Source organism: Conger conger, chromosome 6 (genome assembly GCF_963514075.1).
Source record: "Conger conger chromosome 6, fConCon1.1, whole genome shotgun sequence".
Classification (NCBI taxonomy): domain Eukaryota; kingdom Metazoa; phylum Chordata; class Actinopteri; order Anguilliformes; family Congridae; genus Conger; species Conger conger.
In genome coordinates, this window is record NC_083765.1 from 27,216,247 (window position 1) to 27,225,828 (window position 9,582).

Consider the following 9,582-nt stretch of genomic DNA (forward strand, 5'->3'; position numbering starts at 1 on the left):
CAACCATGACCTGGATTCCCACACGGTGGCACACAGTTGGCAAGAACATCAACCAGGCAGCCCCTGCCTCATTGCTCGCTAGCTCCTCTTGCACTGGGTGCTGTGCAGGCCTCCAGTAAATGTTAGCGTGCATCTTTCACAATGTGCTCAATGTGCTCTCCTGTCCATGGGGTCCCAGTTGCACTCTGCAGCAGAGTTAAGGGGTCACAAAATAAAAGTCTTATGTGTTTCTTCCACCCATCAACTGATTTCACTTGTTATTTTTCCCTCCTGGCTGGAAAATTGTGCTACTTAGCAAATCCAGGTTATTCGCAACCAAAATCGTGGGGAGGACTTTTACTTCCTGCGCCTGGATTGTACAGCTCTGCTCTGCACTGCCATAGACCAGTGTCCCGTGCCCTGGAATGTATAACTAATTAATGCAGCAACAACAAGAGCCTGGGTTTTTCCCCCTGTGAGTTCTTATTCAGTCACCTTGTTGATCAGTCAAGCAGATGTGCATTGGCGGCTGGTTTCTTCACCCAGCTGAGTCACCTCTGAGCTCTCCTCCTCAGTCTGGTGATCTGTGCGCACATGTACGCCAAACATGCCTGAACATAAAACCACAGAGGCTTTCTGCTTCCCCCAGGGGAGGCTTGTTTCAGTACAATTATGAACCTAGAGGGTTGTGTGTTGAACTTTCAAGTCATCTGTGTTTTTTGAAAATCTCTTTCTATCCATTTTCTGTTTTCTTTGTCTCTAAATCGGGAAAGGCTCCTACACCTGCGCTTGTATCTTTTTAATGCTTTGTCTCTCGTTTATTTTCTTTGATTCAAAAAATAATACTGCCATAACAGGACGTCTTGTTCATTTATTGATGGAAACTAAAAAGTGGAACAGGAACAACCTGAAAGAAAAAAGGAGAACCAAAAATGTGTTCCATTGATGTGGAGTTTTTCGTTTCTGCTCATGGAAGTAAAACATGAGTTTTGAGCGATTCATTTGCAGGCCAACCTAATGCTAACCTGTCTGTAACCAAAACATAGGAAAATACAGCAACACATACAAAATAAGACCATAAAGTGACTAATGATTAGCTCAAGGTACATGAGTGGGACCTGCAAGGTCAGTGGTTCAAATCCCAGTGTAGCCACAATAAGATCCGCACAGCTGTTGGGCCCTTAACCCTGCATTGCTCCATGGGAAGATTGTCTCCTGCTTAGTTTAATCAACTGTAGATCACTCTGGATAAGGGCATCTGCCAAATGCCATTCATGTAAATGTAAATGTGTTCATTGGCTGTGGATTTCTTTTGACCCACAGTTCTCAGCACATTGGATATCTTGGAGGATCCCGCTTTGGCCAAAGGCCAAGGAGAGAAGTGAAAGTGCAAGGAATCCAATAGCGCTGGCTGGTGGCCATCTCACACCCACATACAGGGCCAAACTAGCACCACAAACTCCGATTTTATCTGTGACGACAATTTCCTTTCTGTGCTATCACTGTGCCGTTTCCATTCAGAGCCGTGTTAGTCCACACCTAAACCTTTGCTAAAAAACTTCAAAGTAAATAGAGCATAATTAGAATATAGCAAGACTAGTATTAATTAGGATATCATAGTGAGCGCAGACTATATGTTTGTGTTGGTTGGCATATAATGATTAATATTCATCCAAAAGTGAATTTGTCTCACCCACAAAACATTTTGATCCTCACTGTAGGAATAAGTTATAATGTTGTATGTAATATATACAATTTATCTTCTATCTGTTGAACTTATCAAAATAATAATACACTGCCAAGTTAATTCTATGCATATCATTGGGTATAAATGAAAGTCTTGTTCTGCACAAACTGATTATAAGCTACAGGGCTATAGCATATTGTCAAAGATCTATGCTGATACTTTCATTGAGAGCAGACTGATGTTAGCATTAATCAATTTAATTTCCTGTACGTATATACTGTAGGCTATACATCTGCTTCTTTTATCCAGACATACAGTAGGCATATATGAATGAGATCATAGCAATATACACTCTATATGTAGGGGAAAATTCACAGAACAAAAGATCTCCCTCCTAAAAGCATGATAAACAATCACAAGCCAAAATCAGACTCAACCTTGATGAGCAGGCTGGTTCCTCCAAAAGTGTCTTGAACTGTGTAGACAGTCAAGGACATTGGGCAGAGCGAGATGTCTGATATACCTGTACAGCTGGTTTCCCTAAAACTCTTAATGATTCATGCCAGAAGTGTATCTATATGTAAGTGGTTTATAATCAATATATCACATGTACGCTGCTTGTTATCCAATCAAATGAACCTAGAACATTAATTACAGCTGAGCTTATGAAAACGGAAGAAACCACAGTGAAAACTGTTGAAATGAGAGCAAAGAATGCAAAGAATGCAACGTACATTTACTCACTGAGAAGAGAATATTAATCAAATGTTTAGTATGTCTGTATATTAGAAAAGAATATTAGAAGAGAATATTAATCCAATGTTTAGTATGTCTGTATATTTTCAATGATTTACTGCTGATAAGTTTGTGTTAGAAGTGCATAAGTGACCCATGTGTAATCTAAAGTTGAGTAAAATAATTAATATGAAGTGGAAAGTACCAAAAATGATTATTATGCTGCGAAAAGTACCATAAATGATCTATAGGTCGTAGAAAGTTCCGGAAAGCACCATATAGTGAATAGCACCGCGTTTTACATGATTCATATGTTAATGATTCCATTTTGTTAAAAAAACAGCTTACAAAGCAAGATGTATGTAATAAGATCCTTTATTTTATCACTCAAAAAATATCACACTACTAATATGACTCTTGCTGCCATGACGATATACAGCACAACAGCATGACCTCGAGTGTGATATTGCTAAAGTAACCGATGAACCACATATCCAAACGTAACCCTGCGCCACAAAACTTTTCCACCAACCAATTTTCCGTTCGCTGTTTGTATTTTTACCGGTTTGTTAACTGCCTAATAATGTCAGGGTACATTTTCATTTTCCATTTCTTTGTTAAAAGCTAAAATTTTAGAAGAATAAAACTTTTTTTTAAAAGCTCAGGGACACTTCGACACAACCAGGGCGGGATCGAAAAACAATTTGACCCTCCGACTGCCTGCCTTCATATTGTGGAAGACCATATACACTCAAATGATGACTTTTAAGCAATCACATGCATGCTTGTGTCTGTTTGTTTGTTGGTCAGTCAGTTGTTTTGCCCAACCGTATGATAAAGATGTTTTGCTTAAGAGTTGATTCAGCAGGAACAAGAAGAATATGTACATGGCTGGAACAATATAGAATGTGCCAGGTGTGTAGTTTTGATGTAAAACATACAGTGCATACTATATCAGAGAGCCTGCAGCTTTGGTTCAGGGAAAGCACCATGTTGATGTAGTGTGAATTCTCTCCATGCTGCATGTAATAAAGAGTTCCTTATCACAGCGGTCCTTCTAAACTGAGTGGATTATTTTCCTCAACAATTTTGGTGCCATGATGCCAAGAGACTTTCTGCACAGCAGCTAAGGACTGTCAACAGGACAGACCCTGCCAGCATAAATAAGGGTAGGGGGCCATTTCAATCCCTAAAGAGCGTAATAGTGGTTAAGGTACATGACTGGGACCCGCAAGGTTGGTGGTTCGATCTCCGGTGTAGCCACAATAAGATCTGCACAGCCGTTGGGCCCTTGAGCAAGGCCCTTAACCCTGCTTAGTCTAATCAACTGTACATCGCTCTGCCAAATGCCATTAATGTAACGTAATGGACCATCAATGGGACAGACCCTGCTGGCATAAATAAGGGTAGGGGGTCCCTAAAGAACATCTGTGCCCCTGCCTGTCCTGTTGCGTCCCAGTTTGCTGACGCTGTCCAGTTTCACAGGAGCTGTGGTAACGCTCATTTGACTTTCACTCTTTTCGCTGCTTGTTGGCTTAAACATAGAAGTTGTTGATGAGAGATAAGTGGGGTGGAGTGCCCAGCATAGAGGTTGTTGCCATACAAGAGAAACAGAAATAAGCAGGGGTTAGAGCCCCCAACAAAAAAAATAGAAGTTGAGACCTAGAGATGTATGTGGGGTTGGTGTCCCCAGCATAAAAGAGGTTAGAAACAAAATAAAATAGATAAACATTTTTTTCATAAAGGGTATCCCCAATGATAACATATCAGAATGTGAATTGAATATGACAACTGCTAGAAGGCAACAGAAATGTATAACTGAAAGAAGAAAAAAAGAGAGATGGTCAGTCTGTGTGTATGGGTATAATGCAATGCTGTAGAATATCCCTGCCATATAAAACATATGCTAGATAAAAACTGCTGAAATTCCGTTGCCTGACTTAGAGTTTATCTTTGTAAGCCTAAGAACATTGGATAAGGTTGGAGGTTGTTGAGTGCTTATTCAGTATTCATAGCTTGTGCAAGACATAGCCAGCCTTTCACTTTGTTGAATTTAATGATAACTGTGTCATAATGGTGACAGGTGGCTCTCCAGAGCATCAGACCAAAGGACAAAGTGCTCTGTAGAACAATCTTATAAAACAGTTACAATACAAAACCATCAACATTCAAACTGTGCAAATTCCTTCGAAGAACAAACGCTGTCAAAATAGATCTCCTTCTCAAGCGCAACCACAGAAATATGGAATTATTATGGATTGTTTTGCTGCATTATGCGTTCCCACACACTTATTTTTTTCTAAAATTAAAGGCTGGCATTAGATTCCAACTGTGCACATACACTGTAAATGTCTCAAAACCCACCTGTTATTATACCAGGTTCTTGCATAATGTCCAAACACAGCACTTTGTGAATGTTTAGCTATAATCTATATATAGTATCGATTAACTATTTTGTAATCACCAAAATCTGTTGTTTCCTTTCTCTTTGGTAATGTGGGACACCACATTAAATAATTTGGTACACAGCATGAAAGCATAGACACAAATATACTTTACTATATTACAGATCATTATTCAAGCATCAGACATTTCAAAATTGTTTCTACTGTTCCTTTGCCATTTCATATGGAATATTTTATATGATATGGCCAATGAGAGCCAGTAGTGCCATGCTCAGCAAATCAGGAAAAAAAATGCTAATCATTCTTAAATTGTCCCTTTCCTTGCTATAGGCTAATTCTATTAAGAAAGCACACACCACTGCCATTGCTCTGGTAGAAAGCATGCTACACCCCACTGCCTGCCCTGGCTCTGGTAAAATGCATGTTACACACAAGATTAGAGTGACATTTATTTACACTCATTCACATTTGAGTCATGTTATATTATTCTTCTTTGAACAAAGTACTTTTTTAATGTCCCAAATTACATGAAATCACGTGTCCCAAATTATTAAATTTAAAAAAGTTAAACCTAATATTCAAAACTGTTTTCTTTATTTTGTTGCAATAATAGGTCATACTTTGATATACATCATAATAAGACACCCTGTATCATGCATGCAATATGTATTATCTTAACAAATAACAGGTCCAAAAGCTATGTCCCTGTATTTATTGTACCCTATCTCTTGCCTACTTTCAAAGGGTGACCTTTGGCATGCCCACGTCAATGAGGTCACGTTATAAATGTTATGTGATCATGATGAAGTTTATATACAATGTCTTTGAGGTGAAAATGTTGAATGACAATTATTAGTTAAGGAGAAAAACTCTAAATACTTATGGTATCCCAAATTACCTGAATTCACCCTATACAGACAAGTTAATGTCCTCTCCATATATTTGTAACATAAATACAGCAGTGCCTACGTCTGAGTCTTAAAAAAAGCAAGCCGTGTTTAAAATGTCAAACTATTGTTAGCTTAGAGCTCCCCCTACCAGTGCACAAGGGGAGCACTGCTATTTTGTGCTCCCCTTGCTGGAAAGCGATCAGAGAAAGGTGACGTCTTCTCCCTGTCCTTTTCAACTGATCAGGTGGTACGATGACGTCGCTCTCCCACTCAGTCACCAGATGGAGCGCTGCCTCTTCATTGGATGCGAGAGACACATTCATAAAACATGCCTGCTCTCGTTCGTGCACTCTTTTTGCTTGCTGCAAATCACTGTTGTTTATAAAAATTAAATGTCTTTTGTGCTACCAAATAAATAAACACTTCGGCAAAATAAAATAATTTTTAAGAATGTAACAATACAAATATATAACTCGAGGCAAATCGTTCCTCTCAAGAAAAATTGAGAATTGACAAATGCAGGCACGTGCACACACACGGGCGCGCACGCACTCACTCACACACACACACACACACACACGCACACACAAATGCTAATAAAATGGCTGTCTGTTCAGGGTGCAAATGTGGATGCTTTTCTTACATACAAAAAACAAAACAAGCCATATGTTAAGTGAGATTACCACTGAAAATTCTATTGGTTCATTTGAAAGCTCGCGCTCTTGCAGGTGTCCATTGAGTTTGTCTCAATATGCATAACAATATGTCTATCTCAATGTGGATGTAAATACCCACAAATTAAAGCTGTCTGCATTTTAACCTCATATTCATAGTTTCATTTCAAAACCAATGTGCTTAAGTATAGAAACAAAACGACAAAAAGTATGGCACTAGCCAAATATTTATGGACAGGAACCCAATATTTAATATATACGTGTTATGATTATGACGATGATGATGATGATTAGTATTCATAATAATAATAATAATAATAATAATAATAATAATAATAATACAAAATATATACTATTTCTTCTATTTTGTCTCTCGGTCATCCAAAAATAAACAAGATTGACTCGGCTCAAATCAACCACAACATATAAAACATATAACCAAACATGTTATTTTATTGTCTTAAAAAGTAAGTTACACAACCCTCCAAACAGGTATATCACATACACTACAACAACAGTAAACACCATTACTACACAGGTAGGGACTTTCAAATATTATAGACATTACAAAAGATCCCTCATCTGTTTTATTTTTCCTTTAAGTTTATTGTACTAAGCATGACAGATCAACGTCATTTACAGTATGATACACGGTCACGATTAAAAACAATGTTATTAGACGCCATTATAAATCCATAATGTTAAGGGAAGACGTTTCATGGACTGTCATTATTTCTTATGAAATATTTTACAATATAAACAGGGCATCCTTCTGGATGGACTTTACAGCAACCAGAGAGCAGGCATTTCAGTGCAAACATGTTTCTAATGTACAAGGCAGTCTTGGATGCAGTACTCCCTTTAATCTTTCAGAAGCAATAAAAACACAAAACAAAATAATAAACTTTGAATAAACTTATAATCATTCTGTTTAAAAAAAAATAAATTAAAAAGGCTATTATAACAGGTACTTGGACAGAGTGCTCCCAGTTAGATGGGAAGTCATTCCTTTGCTTGTGGTATTTCCATTTCAAATAATAAATATAATAATGAGAAAGAAAGGTGTGTTGATTAACGCCTCTACAGAGGTGGGCAGGGTTTTACGTGGGGAAGGGTTGCTCATTTCAGCTTGTTAGCGCTCTATACGTATCTCCCATAGGTCTCTTTCCAGGTCTCTGCATTTGTTAGGTGATTCCAATAATTTGACTTATCCCCAAAGCAAATGTCTAACAGCAAGCGAATGTTGGCAGCAAGATTCCTTTCAGTGTTGAGAGGAATTGGGTGGTTACTACAGAGTGATGAATTTTCATGAAATCTGATGATTCATAAGTAGATTAAGAAAGACTCTTTTTTTATTATCACACACAATATGATATATTGATAATATTGATAGCTCAAATTGATTAAATGAAGTTACTTGCAGGTGATAGGCTGGATACTTTTGTCAGTTTTATCTAAAGAGTGAAATTAATTCAGATTTTCAAGCTTTTTAGTCCAGATGTTACAGGTTAATTTTCCACACAAAGAGCAGAAATGTGCGTTCCATCTCTATTTTTGAACAAATACAGAAAGCAGCTGTCGACATTCTTAACTGTAAAAACATCTGAAATCACAGGGTCAAAAGGTTTTATGGATCCAGGTCAAACATACTGATGCAATTTGAAAATGATGGCAAGGAGCCGAGAAGCTTTTAATATAATGGCACAAGAGGAAGGGAAATGATGCGAGCCTCAACGTCATGTTTCAAATTATGGGATGGCAGAACACCAAACCGAGCCAAAAAAATCCCTGGTTGAAATTCAGAAAATGATTCAACAATCAGTGGCTGCAATACACTCAAAACAGTGCTCTTGTACATGAAATAATGTACATGCAGCACGTGAGGCTGTCTCTTAAACACAGAATGTGTTACACTGTCCACCGCTTTGTGTCAAACATTCACAGAACACGCCGATATAATCAGCATGTTTTACAGAAGAAGCTATAAAAGTTTTAGTCTTTTGCCGTCACACAAGTTGTGGAGGTAGTGTGCATGTGTGTGTGCGTGTGTGTTTGTGGCTGCATGTACTTACATGTTGCAAAAAATACAGACTACAAATTTGTTCTAGAGATGGAGTAACAATGGTTGCGCATGTGTTCTAAAGCCACTTGGTGTCCATGTGAGCAATAGCACCAGAAAATATGAAATCTGCCTCTCACCTGAACAAAAAGAAAACATATTTTGTTGTATCCACCACTATGGTCAGGGAAATTAAACACAATATAGTGTCATTGTGGGTCTAAAAACATACATACACACACGCACACACACACTTGTGCATTTGACCAAAATGTTTTTTTTTTCCACTTGTGATTTGCTACAATCAGTGAGCGGCAGCCTAATTCTAGACTCTAGCTGTAAAGACAGAGTTCATACGGTGCATCTGCCCTTGCGACTGCAGCGCAGGCTGTCCGGCAGCGTACCTGTCACATTCCCACCAGCACGGAGGCTCTTCGTGTCAATAGCCAGCTGACCACTGTAAAATTGCATGGGGGTACTAAACTGAAAAAAGAGAGACAGTATGTTTCGCTGTAAAGAATGACACAACAACTTGAAGGGGTGAATTGTGGAACGTGTAGTGTATATACTGTGTGTTTCAGGCTACTTTCAGGCTCTTTGTCCAAATATGAACTTGTCCACACCCCTGGACTTAATATTTATCCCAAAACTGAATCAGGCTCAGATTATCTGCCAGCATTTCCAGGTGCAGCCCAGTGACCATCAAACAGCCTTATGAATTTCAGAACTGTCTACCATCCAATTAAAATAACCGCTGACATGAAAACTATTTGTCGATGGGAGAGCCCCCCACCACCCCTCCCTCCACCACCACCAAAAACAAAATAATGATGTGCCTATAAGATCCTAAATTTCAATGTACACAACCTTGGTTTGGAACCCAGTTCATTCGACCCAACTTAAAGCAAGTAATGCAGAAAAAATGGACAGCAGCAACCGGGATGATTTCTGATTTCGCAAACTCTCGACTACCGAGCCTGACACCAGCCTACCCAGCAGCCTCCCCTCCCCACGGCTGGAGCCTCTAATCCAGACACCGCCACGGACCTGCTACACACAGCACCAAGGCCTGCCATGTTTTACTGAGCAACTAGTGATGACCTGAGATTTTACGGTAGGACTCAAAAAGAGCAAGTGGAACTTCAACTCAACA